The following is a 16,930-nucleotide window of genomic DNA, read 5'->3' as shown; positions in this document are numbered from 1 at the left end:
TTTTTTTTATGTTTATTTTGAGATCCAACCGCCCCATAAACCTTGAATATCTTTCCGTAGCTTTCTGTAGCTCTCGCGGGGTACGTGCCAGGATCACGGCGTCATCCGCGTAAAGAAGCGCGGGCACCAGGCGATTTTTTTTACTCGGGGGAGGTCCTGACCCCCCCCCTCAACATCTCTACCTCAAGGCCATTAGTATAAAGGGAGAAGAGAAAGGGGGCCAGCACACAACCCTGCCTCACGCCCCGCTCCACCCTAAAGGATTCAGATAACTCGCCCTGCATTCCAAAGCGGACCCTAGATGAAGCATTAGAGTATAGGGCACGAAGAAGGTTTACAAGGGCTGGATCTATACCCATGTCAGTAAGAACTGACCAGAGCTTCGAATGGGAAACGCAGTCAAAGGCCGCGGATAAGTCAACATAGACCATGTATAGTCTTCCTTGCTTTGCTGATACGTATTTTCCCATTATTAGGGCTAAAGTCAGTGCCTGCTCGGTTGTTCCGAAGCCCTCTCGAAATCCAAACTGGATATCGGATAATATCTTGTGATCATCTGCCCATTCCTGGAGACGCTGGAGAACCACTCTGCCCAGTACTTTTCCAAGCGAATCCAGTAACGAGATTGGGCGATAGCAGGTCACCTCCTCCCTGTTTCCCTTCTTGGAAATTGGAACCATAATCGATTGGGTCCAAGTTTTGATTAGTCCACACTTCATTGTTGCTTCAAACACCCTCTTTAAGATAGGGGCCCACAAATCTAATTTAAACTTAAAAAAGTCCACTGGTACGCCGTCTGGGCCAGGGGCTTTTCCACGTTTACTCATTTTGACAGCGTTTATGACTTCGATGATTCCAAAGTTTGTGGGAATGGGGAATAAATTGCATTGTGAACTCTGATTATTCACCTCTGATATTTCAACTTCTGATGAATTACCAAAAACTTTGGAAAAGTGATTTACCCATGCTAGACCCTCGATTGCCACTTCTATTGCTGGCTGATCACTTGCATCTATCAGGAAGGGTGACTTCACCACCTTCCAGAACTGCTCGCTGTTTCTATTCTGGGAGCTCTCGTGAAGTTGGTCCCAGAGAGCTTTTTTCAATTCCTGTTTTCTAATTTTACAGGCTAATCTATAGGACTTTCTCAGACTACGAATCTCCTCTTTATCTCTTACAGATTTTGTCAGGGCTTTTTTTAGGGATTTGTGAGAAACGGTACAATCCCGGTTAAACCACCCTAATTTTCCGCCCTTGTTCCCTTTCTTGTTACATGTTAGACAATCATTTACTTTCCCCAAAATTAGGCTAAAGTTTTGCAAGACTTCCTCTTCACCAATGTCAGCATCTAGGCACTTCATTATAGCGGGATATACCGCAAGTACCACCTTATTTGTCAGATCTACTGGGTCTATCTTTCCCCATCCTATGGCATAGCCATTTGTTTTTGTTAGGTGTAACTTGTTCTGGGAGAGTGCGGTCATCAACAAATTAGATGTTAAATGCCCCTGGTCCATAACCAAGTCAAAGGCCAGGGCAGCGTGATCGCTTAAAGTATTAATTATTAGTCTAAATCTCTGCGCCTTGCTAGTAAGAGTCGCTGAGACCAAAATATAGTCAATCGTTAACTCCCACCCCCTGCCCAGATAATAGGCAACTCCACCCTACCTTTGACTAGTGGCACTAGTCGCCTGCAGGTAAAAGCACGCTCCCAGAACCAGAGAATAGCTGGCCATCAGGCCCTTCGAGGGAATCGCCCAAAAGTAGTAGTTTGCCTGTGCATTGTGGGTAACTTAGTCCTGACCTCCAGCAAGTTTCTGGTGGCTACAGTCCATGAAGTGGACTTCAAAATATCTTCAGGCCAACCTTACCACAACCGAGGCTGGTTGGTGGCCAGTACGGCTACTATTACCTTCACTCAACACTGCAACACAAGAGACCTCCACAGCATCCTTCAACCGACCACTTCAGTGGACCCGTTGACAACTTTTTGTATCAGTTTCCTCACCAGCACTTCTAAGCGGTAAAACCAGCTCCCTGCGGCTCCCGCATCAGAAACAGCCAGAGCCACTCTGCACCTGGGCCCTAGACATCAGGTAAAACTCAACTGCCTGGTCCTGACCCACATCACCTTACATGGCAGTGGATTCCACGCAACTCAGCCTAAAAGTGACTGATTGTCACTAGGGCTTTTTACCACTGAATGCAATGTTAAAGTTTTGCTGTATTAATTTGCACAGATTCATTTTTTGTCCTAAAATCCGTAACTCCGGTTATACTCCGATTGTCTTCAATTTGTTGTCTAAATATATATATAAAAATCTGCTTTAATTTGATAAATTAGGGTCTTTCGAGTCATGTCAATTACTTAGCATCCATGTTGGTACTCTGAAATGCTTAACACATGTTCCTCTAGTAAAACCGGACTGCTCTGTGCCAAACTAACAGGAGCGAGCTAGGGATTTATTAGTCTGAATCCAAAAGACCTATTTGGGGCATTGTGAGAATATTACATAGTGAAGCCTAGCCAGTATCAGGGCATAACACTCCACTTTCCTACAAGATTGATGAGGGAGTGAGAGAAAAGTAACAGAGAGCAAAAGAGATGCTTTTGACAGAATTAGAGAGACAGAAGCAGAAATAGAGTAAATCAGAGGAACGGTAGTAGACTAGGAATGAGTGACAAAGGAGATGTGGCCATAAGGGAGGAACATATAGAGGAACCAAATACACATCATAGGTCCAAAAATAATTATCGCAATGTCTTGGTGAAAGTGCACATTTGAAATTCCCTCATTTGCTTTTGTGAAACCACGTGATTTTCAATCCAAAGCCCACTTTTAGTTTTACAGTAATGCCCAAGATCTGAACTGTTGACAAAGGTAAGTGCAAATGTTGAATTTCAAGGAGGAGAGTTACAATGGGACAACAGATTTAGTGCATATACACATTCTTTGAGCATAGGAGAGGGAAAGAGTTACGCGGACAGCCAGAGTGAGAAAGATTAGGAAGAGACCATATAGGCTGATAGAAACACAAAGGAACAGAACAATATAGACAATGGTAGGCTGAAAAGAATGATCAGTGAGGAGCAAATGGCACTGCTTATTTGAAAATAGAAACACAAAGGAAAAGAACAATATAGACAATGGTAGGCTGAATAGAATGATCAGTGAGGAGCAAATGGCACTGCTTATTTGAAAATAGATTAATAGTATTCATCACATCAATTTGTGCTCCCTTGAAATTCGCAGGAATTAAAATAGATTTCATTTAATGTTTCAGCCACCATCCTCGGTCTTTTTAAGTCTTGTCTAGGCAGCGCTAGCGCTGGCTCTTCGAGACATGTGTTCAGGATATAGGCATAAAGCTCCACCCATCTTTTTAATTGGCTCCTGTCCCTGTCCTTTGTAAATGGTGGATTTTCATTGGTCAATAGGCTTAGTAGTCCCTCCTTAGTACCGCCTTCTCTTCTTGTGACCTCCTATGAGGTCACCCCTGATACATGTGTTGCTACTCCCTAGGTTTTGGACACTCACTTGGTACTAAGCTAGGCTGGCAGTGGTTACTTCACTCACTAGAACATCTCACATTTATATGAGACCGTCTATAAATTTCCCTTCATCAGCTCTACACAGAGTACAACCTAATCTGAAATTAATGTAATAATTCTATTGTCACATTTCAAAGTTACTAATTGTATATATGGGCATAGCTATTTGAATGTACTTGTAGTACGGTCTTGCATGCAATGCATTTTGGGTAGGGTGGATTTACTATATCTTCTGCAGGGTGCAGTGCCATATGTGACCAAAAGAGGATCATGGCTAAGTAAAAAACATTGCAAACACAAGGAGATGATGGGCGGGGTGCTGAAACATTTTAAAAACTCACCCCAGTCACAGATCTGGGTTGAATCCATCATCTTTCCGTAGCTCACTTCGCCACCCCAGTTCAGAGACAACTATATACAAATCAGTCTTGACCCTGTGCCTCATGGGACCAGTCCAGCCCGATCTGCCAAGCAATGTCTTCCCTGGACCAGAATAAGCATCCTGGGACCAGGGGTGAGTGAAAAGTTTCAGCGCTCCGTCCATCATCTCCTTGCTTTTGCTAGGTAAAAAACATTGCCATTTATAATGTCAATAACATCAACTTTGCAGACATGCAGTGCTGGTGCCTTGCTCACTAGGGACCTCTAGGAGCAGCTTGCGGTACAGCACCTAGACATGCAGTGCTGGTGCCTTGCTCACTAGGGACCTCTAGGACACACTGCAACTTGAAAAAACCAAAGAGATGGCACACGCAAAACATGAGTGCAAAAAGTTAAAACAGACCTGAAGCGTATAGTATGAGGAAAAAAAAACACACACTCACACTCCTCCACTTTGTAAACTGTATCAACAACCCCAAGTGCTAATAGTGCACTCTAATGGCAATAACTTAGGTATCATAGGCACTTCTTTGATCAATCACATGAATGACACCTGTAGGAAGCAGATGCATTGGTTCTGCTACACTTCCTTTGTGCTTTTAACCCTTATGGGAAGGTGGCAATAAGCCAATCAAGAATAAAGTGGTTTTCTGCACACAGACCACAGTGAGGGCTCCACAGTCTATATCATCAGGTTTGAAATGTTTGGTAGGCTTCACAGACATGTGCATCTAGTACCTTAAGGAACCATGGCATTTATTAATAACATTCAATAAAGTATCAAATACTTCCACTGAGTTCTTGAATTCCCTCCCTAAACTCAACAGTGCTTCCGATGACCACCCCTTGTGTTAGAAGCTAGTATTTCTTTTATTTGCCATTTTTTTTTTTAAAGTGCTTAGATTTGAGCATCCTTCTGTGAAAAAGAAAGGAATGCATGGCTCTGTGGTAACCATCACTAGATTGGTGAGTCTCAGAAGATATTTTCCTGTTTTACCAGATTTAACCTTTGATAATAAATGTTCATATTTCTTCATGTGCATACTCACGTTTTCTCCCCTTGTTAAATGTATCATACCATAACTCGCTGGGGTATTTGTTTCCTTTTTTTTTACACTCACAATCAGCAGTTCCTTAGCAGAGCCACCTAAGGGCGCACAATACGTGGTGCCCATTTTAGAACAGCAAAGTCTGAGATTTTGTGTGAAATAAACTGTTCGTTAAAAATATTAATGCTAACTTTTACTTGACAAACTTCAGTACACTTTTTTCCATAACCCATATGTTTTTTCTGACAGCAAAGATTATGAAACTTTGAATTTGGGGTCCCCGACTACACCTCTGCGGTCACACACACAATACTTGTGCTCTCCACAAAATATTCCTGTATCCCCTCCCCCAAACAATGTTCTTACCTGTATATTTTGATATCTTTAAAATTCTCATCAACACTACTACGCATTTTTCAATTTCATACCGTATTGATGCACCAACTCACATGATTGAGCCCGGTCACAATCCCTTCACACACAGCATTCAGCAGACCGGTTTGGCCACATGGGGATTGTCAGACTCCCACCACCAATTATTTTATAATGTATTTACTTTTGGGCTGCAGACATCTCATTGGATTTGTGAAGCCTATAGAACCCTTCTAGTTTTCACACAGACTGAAGGGTCCATTTTCCATTCACAAATGAAGCCCATTACTGAGTAGGTGCATCTCAAGGGGTATGGACAGCCTGAGTATGCATAAATTGCAAGTAATGGAATAGCTCAGAGTCCAATAGCCTATATTAATGTATTAGGTGTTCAAAAGATACCAGTCTAGCCAACACCCTGAGATGGCCTAATGGAAAATCTAGAGCTAGCTACTGAATCCCTTCAATTACATAGCTTGTCTAAGAGTTTAATTTTCATAGGGGAGGTGCATTTAAATTGGGACACCCACCGCTGTTTGGCGGGTCCGCTTCCCGGCGCAGGTCCGTTTTCAGCGCCATCTTGGATGGGGATGGCTCAACACTAACGCTGATTGGCTGGTATCGCGCTCTAGTCGCCAGGAGGACGCTAGGCGGATACTTAAGAGAGGTAAATCTCCTGCTCTCTCTCTATAGCTGGCAGCTGATCTGTGCATGTTCTTAATGCACTGCAGGAACCGAGCTGCTGCTCGTTTTTAATATTGCCTCGTTTGTGTCATTTATTTTAAATTCCTCATTTATTATACCCTGCTTTTAACTAGCGCTTATTGCACCTGGCCCTTACTTGCATTTAAATTGGGACACCCACCGCTGTTTGGCGGGTCCGCTTCCCGGCGCAGGTCCGTTTTCAGCGCCATCTTGGATGGGGATGGCTCAACACTAACGCTGATTGGCTGGTATCGCGCTCTAGTCGCCAGGAGGACGCTAGGCGGATACTTAAGAGAGGTAAATCTCCTGCTCTCTCTCTATAGCTGGCAGCTGATCTGTGCATGTTCTTAATGCACTGCAGGAACCGAGCTGCTGCTCGTTTTTAATATTGCCTCGTTTGTGTCATTTATTTTAAATTCCTCATTTATTATACCCTGCTTTTAACTAGCGCTTATTGCACCTGGCCCTTACTTGCATTTAAATTGGGACACCCACCGCTGTTTGGCGGGTCCGCTTCCCGGCGCAGGTCCGTTTTCAGCGCCATCTTGGATGGGGATGGCTCAACACTAACGCTGATTGGCTGGTATCGCGCTCTAGTCGCCAGGAGGACGCTAGGCGGATACTTAAGAGAATCATGCAGACGCGCTGCGGATACGCGCTGCGGGGACGCCAGACTGACGCCGGAGTTACGCCAGAGTTCAGCCCGTCTGCGCCCGTCCGCGTGGAGGACGCGCTGCAGGACGGGCTGGACCCTGGGCCCTCCGACGTTCATCCTTCCCCTCCATTAGAGATTCTGTATGGTACTCTTCTTTCTTTGAGACCTCGTGCACTTTGTTGCCATCACCGGCTTAGACCTGAAGTCCTGAGCCGGGCCCGTTTATGTCCCTCTTGCAATAGCTTTTTTACTCGTCCTACTCAATCCGGTACTCGTGCTACCCCTCTTCAGTCTACCAGCCACATCTGTCAACCCAAACAGGGTTTTTTGGTCAATGCTCGTTCCCTGATTAAACATGGGATCGAATTTCATGATTTCGTCAGTTTGAGGAATCCAGACTGGGTCTTTGTCACTGAAACTTGGGCTTCTGAGTCCGCTGGTCATGATTTGCTTTTGGCTATACCTGAAGGATACACCTTTCTAAGATTAGACAGAGAACGTTGTAGAGGAGGTGGAATAGCCATTCTTTTTAAATCTACTCTCTCCTGCATAATAAAACCTGTATCAGTTTCTACAGATCCTTTTGAAGCGCTTTATTTTTGTATTACGCACACTCCGGTGAGCTCTTTTTCTGGCATATTACTCTATAGACCCCCTGGGTCTAGAGTCAACTTCTGCCCAGAACTTTTTAGAATTTTAGAACCCTATTTTGGTAGGCCTTACTTTACCATTTTGGGCGACATCAATTTCCATTTAGAGGATTCTATATCAAAAGACACCTCCTCTCTGATTAATTCCTTGGAGGCATGTGATTTTGTCCAACTCGTTCTTCATCCGACCCACCAGGCGGGGCACACCCTTGACGGGATCTTCACCAACGATTCCAGACTAGAAGTCGGTTTGCCGGTACCAATTACATGGTCTGACCATTTAGCAGTCCCGCTGTCCCTAGACATTTCCTGTCCTGATGTCACGGCTGACACCGGTAAAAAACAATCTAAAAGGAGCTTCAAAAATTTTACTAAGGAGACACTTGCACCTTTTATCCGCAACATCAGTATTTCAACTAAACAGAAGGTTGATGACTCGGCTCAAGATTTAACTGATGCCATTATCAAAGCTGCTGATGAGCTAGCCCCCCCTTCCTTTAAATCTGCAGCTAGACTGAAGCCATCCGCCCCTTGGTTCTCTGCCGATCTGCGGTTGCTCAGACAAAAATGTAGACAGAAGGAACGTGGCTGGCGTAAATCTTGGGATTTAAAAGATAGAGAAGGCTATAAGAGTCTACTACGGGAGTATAGAAAGCGAATCATTAAGGAAAAACAGGACTATTTTTCTAACTTAACCTGTTCGTTAACATCCTCCAGAGAGCTTTTTAAAATTGTAGACTCCCTTTGCTCCCTTCAGGTTCCTGATCCAGTAGTTGCTTCCCAGGAGCTATGTGACGATATATCGAACTTTTTTTATACAAAGATAGACGATATTTACACAGCCCTAAAGACGCAGAGGAACTCACTCAGTTTGGAGGATTCCGTGCAAATCACACGATTGGAGGCCTGGAATGTAGATTCCCCTCAGTCCCTTGAACACTTCCCGGCTCTTACGCTAGAAGATCTCAACAGCCTGTTGGATAAAACTAAATCTTCATCTCCCCTTGACCCACTGCCCCTCAAGGTGCTTAAAAACTGCAGAGAAATCATTCTTCCTCCGATGCTTGAGGTAATGAATGGAGCCTTGGAACAGGGCATTTTTCCATCACTTTGGAAGAGAGCCATCGTAAAGCCGCTTTTGAAAAAGACCACCTTGGACCCTGGAGTGCTGAAAATTTTAGACCCATCTCTCTGCTGCCAGCCCCTGCTAAGATGTTGGAGACCCACTTGAACTTCCATCTTTCGAACTTCCTCGACGCCTCTGGCTTCTTGGATGGGTCCCAACACGGCTTTAGAAAGCTACATAGCACGGAGTCTGCATTGACAAAAGTCATGGATAACATCCGCAGAAAAGTAGATTTGGGTCTTACCTCCGTACTGGTGCTGCTTGATCTTTCAGCAGCTTTCGACACCCTGTCTCCCCTGACTTTAACATCCAGGTTAAGGGAGGCAGGGGTAGTCGGACCAGCGCTCAGTCTCATGAGCTCCTTCTTACAACATCGAGAGCAACGTGTCATGCTAGGTGAATACCTCTCCCCTGTCAAGTCGTTGCAATGTGGGGTGCCACAGGGGTCGGCATTGAGCCCGACCCTGTTTAACATCTATGTGGCCCCCCTTGCAAGACTTGTAAGATCTCAGGGGATGGAGGTAGTGTCGTATGCGGACGACACGCAGATTATGGTATCCCTGACCCACTCTGTCAGTAAAACTGCCTCTAACTTTAGGGCCTGCATGCAACTTGTTGCAGATTGGATGGTCTCCAACTCCCTAAAGTTGAATGGGGACAAGACAGAGGTCCTGGTCTTTGGCAAGGACCAGGACATATGGTCAGATGACTGGTGGCCCCCCTCTTTAGGCAGCTGCCCTATACCTACCAAATCTGCTAGAAACCTAGGTGTCATCTTTGACACCCAGCTCTCCATGGAGCTACAGGTGAATAGAACGGTGGCGACCTGTTGGGGTGTCATCAAGACCCTAAAAAGGATTGTGAATTATTTGTCCCCTCAGGCGCGGAAACAGGTGGTGATTGCCCTTGTTGGCTCAAGGCTCGATTACTGTAACTCTGTGTACGCCGGGGCCAACAAGGGCTTGCTCCAGCGTCTACAGGTCATACAGAACGCTGCAGCGCGGTTTGCCCTCGCTTTGCCCTGGTTGTCATCAATGACCTTAGCGAGGAAGAACCTCCATTGGCTCCCCATTCCGTCAAGGATCACTTTCAAACTTCTTTGCCTTACATTTAAGGCTCTAACTGCAGGCTCGGCTGATGCTCTTGGTTCATTACTTACCAGATATGTTCCGAGTAGATATTTACGTTCCAGCGAGCAACACCAACTGGTAATCCCCAGAGCCAAGAAGGTTAGATGGGGGTCCAAAGCTTTTTCCATATTGGCACCTCTAATGTGGAATTCACTCCCCCTTGAAATCAAACGACTTCCTTCCCTTGACCTCTTTAGGAAGTCCTTGAAAACTTGGCTCTTTATTAAGGCATACCAGTAGGTTCTGTTTCTGTCTGCTATCAGCTCTATATTTTGGTTTAGGCGCCTTGACGCCCACTGGGCATAGTTGCGCATTATAAATAATATTTCATTCATTCATTCATTCATTCATTTCATCACACTTTGGTCCAATTCAGGCATGCGTTCAAAGCGCTGCATATCTTCACCTAAAAGTATACATTGAGGCAGTTCCACAAGTCGCTTCTTACTATGTAGAGCATATATCACCCAACGGTCTATTTGCATATCAATCTACTCAGATGTTTTGTCCTGGGGAGAAAAAAAACCAAAACATTCATTTGCAATTCCTAACTAAGCTACCAATAATATTGACAAATATATGTTACTCTCACTGGATGCGGAAAAGGCTTTTGATGCGGGCCACTGGTCTTTTATGTGGCAGACACTAAGGAAATTTGGATTTGGCCCAAAATTTATAGAATGGATTCAGCTGCTTTACAGGTCTCCGACAGCTAGGGTGAGGGTGAACGGGGCAACGTCAGAGGAATTTGAGATAGGAGGCACGAGACAAGGGTACCTGTTGCCTCAATGCTTTTAACATTGACTCTGGAGCCGCTAGCCTATCTTATTAGAGCGTACCCACAGGTAAAGGGATTAAGGGCAGGAGGAAGGGAAGAACGCATCTCGCTCTATGCAGACTACGTCCTCTTGTACGTCACTGATCCCCCATCCACAATCCCCATTCTTTTTCGAGAACTGGGCACATTTGGGAAACATGCAGGTTACAAGATTAATTGGGGTAAATCGATCCTTTACCCAGTGGGCACGCCACTTGACACGCAGGATCTCCCCCGAGAAGTTCAAGTTACATCGGATGGTTTTAAGTACCTGGGGATATATATATCCATGGACAGCACACGCAGCCACCCGCAAAACGTTCGAAGGGTATTGAGAGACTTTCAGGCCGACGTGGAGAGATGGAGAAGGTTGCCCCTCACACTGCTGGGAAGAGCGGCAATGTACAAAATGGTTACACTCCCTAAGCTATTGTACAGCCTGCAAAACATATCATAAGATTCCAGAAGACACCTTTAAGGCCATAGATGGAGAGGTGCGCACTTTTGGGATGGGGGATGGGGGGGGGGCACGGATTGCGCTCACAACATTACAACGTAAACAGTACAACGGAGGGATAGCCCTCCACGACATCAGGTCATATTATAGGGCGGCGCACTTGATAGCAGTAAACAAGTGGGGGCACATGTCAAGATCCCATCAAACTTACACGCTTGATCAGGACCAGTTTGCAGCCCGATCCCATCTACATTACATTTATGGGGGACAAGGGGTTAAACAGATGCCGAGAAACAAATGAGTTGGCACAAGAAAGTTACGAGGCAAACCCCTCTATGGGAGGGTGGGAGACTACCAGAATTGGGGAAATTGAAGGGCTTCAGGGATTGGGACCCGATAGGAATCTCCACGGTAGGGGATCTAATAAAAGAAGGTTCCCTGATCTTGTTTGCAGCCCAGCAGCAGGAATACCAGATGGGCAAGAGACAATGGTATAAGTATATACAGCTGCAACAAGCGTGGGCTGCTGAGGGACTAGAGGTGGGCGATATGCCCGAATTTGCGCCACTGGAGGGGAGACTCCTGCAAGATAAGATACCAGAGAAAGCCATATCTTGGACCTATAAGACTCACATTAACAATGTCCCAGACAACTTAGTGGCCTTGAGGGGCTTGAGAAGAGGTCCTGGGAAAGCTGGAAGATATAGACTGGGAGGCGGCCCGGATGCACCCTAGAGAAGTGGCAATAAAACTGAGGTTGCGGTTAATTCAACTTAAAATACTGCACAGAGCCTATATAACTAGGTCCAGACTCCACGGAATGGCGGAATCCCCAAAGTGTGGCAGTTGTCTGACTGCGAGAGGCACGTTTATACACACGTTATGGGAATGCACATGAATAAAAAGTTATTGGACTATAATTGTGAAGGAATTAAGTGAAGTCCTAGGGGTTCAGCTACAATGGATGATAAATATGTACTGCCGGGGATACCTTCCGAGAGACCTACCCAGATGGAGTCTTAGCCTGTGCAATCTAGGCATGATAGTGGCCAAAAGGGACATAGCCAAGAAATGGGGAGCGCCAGAGATCCGACCCTTAGTGAGTGGAAAACTGGGATGGACATGTATATGGGTGCGGTGCAGGCGAGTTACAAAATGAGAGGGTGTCCGCGGAAATTCTTTAAGATTTGGCGCCCCTGGCTTCGGTACTATGGGCTTGAACTTCAAGACACAGAAGGGGGCAAAACGTGGCGCCGCTCTTGGAGGGACGAGGTCCCGACGTACAGTCGCCCCGAGATGGGAGGGGACTAGATCCTAGTGGTAGTCCGAGGCTGTGTCCATAAGTAATACTGTATTGAGCATACGAGAAAGAAGTATTTACTGTAGCTGCTCCAGAAATTTGTGGTGCCAGGTGACCACATTTGTAACATATGAGAAATTGATTTGTCTTGCTAATCATGAAAAAGTTTCAGCAGAAAGTTATAAAAAGAAAATTAATATTGGCAAATATTTTTCTGGGTTATACCTTTTTCAACACGCACCTCTGTCCTAAAACAAGACATAGCTCTGCATTTGAATGCTTAAAACACATTTTCTGTGACTTAGAGTGGGTTTTGGACATAGTAGACAAACCTGGAAAAGTCAACATGTTATACAGGGCCACTTGGTCTATACGGGAAAGTAGCAACTTTTTCCAATGGCGCACATCCTCCAACAAGCATTTGCAATGCAATAGGTCTCGCATTCACGAGAGTTTTTGCTATTGGCATTGTAAATGGCAATCCATTTTATTTATGTTTTTAAAACAGATAAATAAAAGGCATTGTCATTTAAAATGCCAATAGCTTAAACTCTTGCAAAGGCGAGACCCATTGCATTGCAAATGCGGTTGGCGCTATAAAAATATTTAAAAAGCGTTAGGAGAGAGCTTGTCTTGCCTGCTACAGCAGGCAGGACAAAGCAATTTGAGAAAATAGTGCTCGGAGGCTCAAATTTAAGCCTACCAAGTATCACCACACGTAACAGGGGATGTTGCCATGGGAAGTTACATAAAGAGACGAGGTGGTACTAAGGAGGGACTACTAAGCCTACTGACCAATGAACAGCCACAGTTTACAGTGGACAATGACACAAGCCAATGAAAAATATAGGTGGAGAATGCCTTGCAGAGCAGTGCATGGGCTACCCAGGCTCGAGCTAAAAAAACACCTGCGAGACTGCAAATTCCAGTTTCGAGTCCTACTGCTAGCCTTTCTGACATAAGATCGGAACCATTATCAGGAAATTGCCCTTAACGTCTCAAAGTAGATGTTTGGAGAAAGTCAATTCATTTTGAACTTCTGTTATCTTCACATTTTTAAGGAACATACTTTGCAGCGTAAAAGGACCAGTTTCTGTGCCGGCCTCCATCAATTTACAGAAAGATACCACCATCTCAGGCTACATGACAGATGAACATTGCCTTCCCAATGCAGACCAATCCTACCTCCCTGGGAACTGAACAATTCGGACATTACTGGAGTATTTGTCTAATTACCAGCCTTAATTTCTAAATTACAAGTTTTAAAGACCTATAAAATTGCATTTGGATATATGGCGCAACAGGACATTGCCTAATATGCGTTGTCAACTTCTGACTATGCCAGGATCACAAGGCAGTGAAATGGAGGATATTTCGGGTCTCTGGACCAATGAACTTGAAAGTGTGTTTACATTTCTCACTGACCAAAAAGGAAAGATCATCAGAAAAGTTGTGGGACAAGAGATTCTGTTGCTTAAAAAATGATATACGACAATCTCTCCTTTGATTTTTTTTATTTTTATTTGGTTTTAAAACCAGTAATGAACACAAAACACCTTCATACTCAGGTCTCGCCTTTGGGACCTTATAAGTATTTAGTACTGCAGCACAACATCCTTACTGCAACAACATTAATTTACGCTGTACAAGACAAAAGTGACAGAGAGAGAGATTCTGCACCTTATTTATATTCAAGTTGGACACAGTGGTTGAGTATTCCAACAGTCAACTCTGACTGGTTCTTGGCAGCTGTGTCCGCTATGCTTATTCCAATAAGACTGGACACTGGAGCGGTCTGTTAAATATTACCCATGTATAGGCATTTCAAATTATGAAAGCCTTTATGTTCCTGCTGGCAACTTTTCCTAAAGCACGAAGGTAATTACTTATGGTAATCTTACTTATGGTGGCCACTAATGCAATTTTGTGTGATGTGGTCTCCATTATGACTACACAAATAGGATTAGTAGCTCCAGATGATTTTCAGCGACTATAACTTATGACATAAAAAAGTTGAAGACTCCTGGCCTGATACAAACTTCATGAGATAACGGTGGAATAAGTTGACACCAGGTTTTTGGGGCGATGTAATAGTTGATGAAAGGATCATGGTTGGACTTTATAGTCTAGGGTCTATACTGATGTCAAAGTCTATTATTGGATTCCTGTGGTGATGTGACAGACTGTAGTCCAGACTGCGACATCAGTTTTCTGTAATAATGCCTTAGTCTGACTTCAGTTTCTCATAATGAAATTACGGTCGGACATAATTTTGCTGGAGCAATGCCACAGATCCCTGAAAGGAATCAATAAGCATTCACGTTTGTTTGATTTTCTTTCAACAAAGTTGCCCTGTTACTTCTTTTTTGGTTGCTCGTCTATTAAAATGCAATAACGTACAAAAATGGTGTCAACTGGACCAGCTACCGGTACCTCCGCGACCCGGTTGAAGGCATTTGCTGCACTGCACTAATATCACATTCATTTTTGTCTTGAAACGATGACAAGCACAGTTATAGCAAATTAGATATGGTTGAGTGAGAGTTGATGAAAGGCTGAATGTAAGAGTATCGATTAAATTGAGTGAGATAAGGCAAGTGTGAATGGGAAAAAAAATGGTAGGGGAGTATAGATTAGGGATTGTGGGGGGGAAGGACTGTTGTCACGGTACAAGACAATTAATTAAAACGTTTCCAATTTACTTACAAGGGCTGTCAGTGAATTCTGCCAAAATGTCCTCTGTCCCTTATTGATATTTTAACGGATAAAAATAATCCCACATTTTTGCGACTTCCGGATTCCACCACAGCCAATCACACGGCAAAAGGTATTATGGAAATTGCCAGGGGTCTCGTAATGTGTAAAGAAACCTGGGATTGGTGCATCCTCTACATCTTAGCCAATCGTAGTGCACAGCAGAGATTTACGAAGTACTCATTGGCTGTAGGTACTCGCATGTGTCAACGGTGTATAAACACTGATCGTTCAATAGTATTTGGGGCACAGTTTAAGGGTTAATCCTTGAAGTGGAACGGCGGTTGATGGGAAATCAGGTGGTAGTTGGCTTGTCAGTTTAAAACGTTACTGACCTCAGGTGGAGAACATTAGTTTACTGACCTCAGGTGGGGAACATTAGTGATGGTCAGACCTTATGACGAGTCAGTCATCCGAGGCGGCAGTTGGATTTCAAATTCACGTCTGATAGAGGGTTGCAGCCCAATTGTGGCAAGGAAGTGTTGTGTTTGTTTTAACTAATGTTCTCGGCACGGACCCAAAAGTTCTGCTGGATGCTGCTTGCAGCAAGCCAACAGTTATGTGACTTGGGTCAGGTCATTGGCTTTGATAAGGTGCGCAGCACTGCCAAATAGGCTTATGTGGCATGGTTAGTATCTAATGACACAGCGCCAGCGCCCAAATTTTTTATTAACAAGCTCTAAAACACAAGCGCGCCGCGAAAGTTAACTGTTAACTGAGAGAGAGAGCAGGAAGTGAGCCTGCGAGCTGTGCACGCGCCTGGAAGAGCGACGGCTAAAGGCCCTGAGAGAAAAGCCAGATGGCGCCTGTGCACGTAACCGCACGCTCTAGACCACACAAAAAGCTGTGGTTGGCTTTTTAAAGCCCACTTACTAAAAGTCTCGCCAGAGCTGCGCATGCGCTGGCTCAGGTGAGACCTAAAAACCAATCCGATGCCTCATGTAGATTAAGATCGAAAAATTCCTTACCTTGGTAGTATATACCCCAAGATATTTAAAGCCTCTTTGGTATATTGTAACCAAGTAATTCTAGGCCCAGAGACCAAGCAGTTAATCAAAAAAAAATAAGAGATTTGCTTCAATTAACGATAAATCCAGAGTATTTCCCAAAGGTCTTCAAGTCTATAGTAGTCAAAGGTTCAGCAATATAAAGAAGGATTTAAAGCCTAGACAGGTGTAGTAAGAACTATATATATGCAATTGCAATACCAAGTTCAAGTTACTTTAACCGTGGTCATATATGGCTTCAGTATTTTACTTCTAGGTTTGCCTCGACTCCTCTGGTGTTCGGAACCAATTATCTAGTTGGCGGGGAGGACTTGTGCACTTTACCACTGCTAACTAGTGCTAAAGTGCTAATGCTCGCCCCCTAAAAATATGGTATAATTGGCTTACAAGTAAATTATATGTACCAATCAAGTGTAAGTCATACGTAAATAGTACCACGGGTACCCAGGACCTGTGATTTAAATGCTACTAGTGGACAGCAGCACCGATTGTGCCACACACTAAAACTAGTCTTTTAAAACCGGTCTCGGGCCTGCAAATGCAGCCTGTAGTGCAGTTTTAAACTGCCCATTCAACTTGGCAAAATAAACCTTTTCATGAAAGGGTTTGCCACGTGCACACCATATTTCATTCATTTTTAAACTTTGTTTCGATCATTTTTGTCCTTAAGCGTGCAGCCTTGGTGACCTGGCCGGCCCAAATGCCACGTGTATGTTAATATAACAAGAACTGGAGCACCATTCCACTCCATCCGGACGAACAGCATACTGCATGAATGATTTACACATTGTACTCTTCAATTTATCTATGTTTCATTGTATTTATTCCATTAGTCCCAATAAATCAACAGTCTTCGCCACTTTTTTTCCTGCCACATGTGAGGCAACGTATGTATACTAATATTTCTTCTGAATCAGATATGCCTATCCAGGTCTTTTCCCGAAACAGGACATATACAAAAAAATCCTCCTTGA

The sequence above is a fragment of the Triturus cristatus genome, chromosome 12, assembly GCF_964204655.1.
Source record: "Triturus cristatus chromosome 12, aTriCri1.1, whole genome shotgun sequence".
Taxonomy (NCBI): Eukaryota; Metazoa; Chordata; class Amphibia; order Caudata; family Salamandridae; genus Triturus; species Triturus cristatus.
This window is presented reverse-complemented; position numbering follows the sequence as displayed.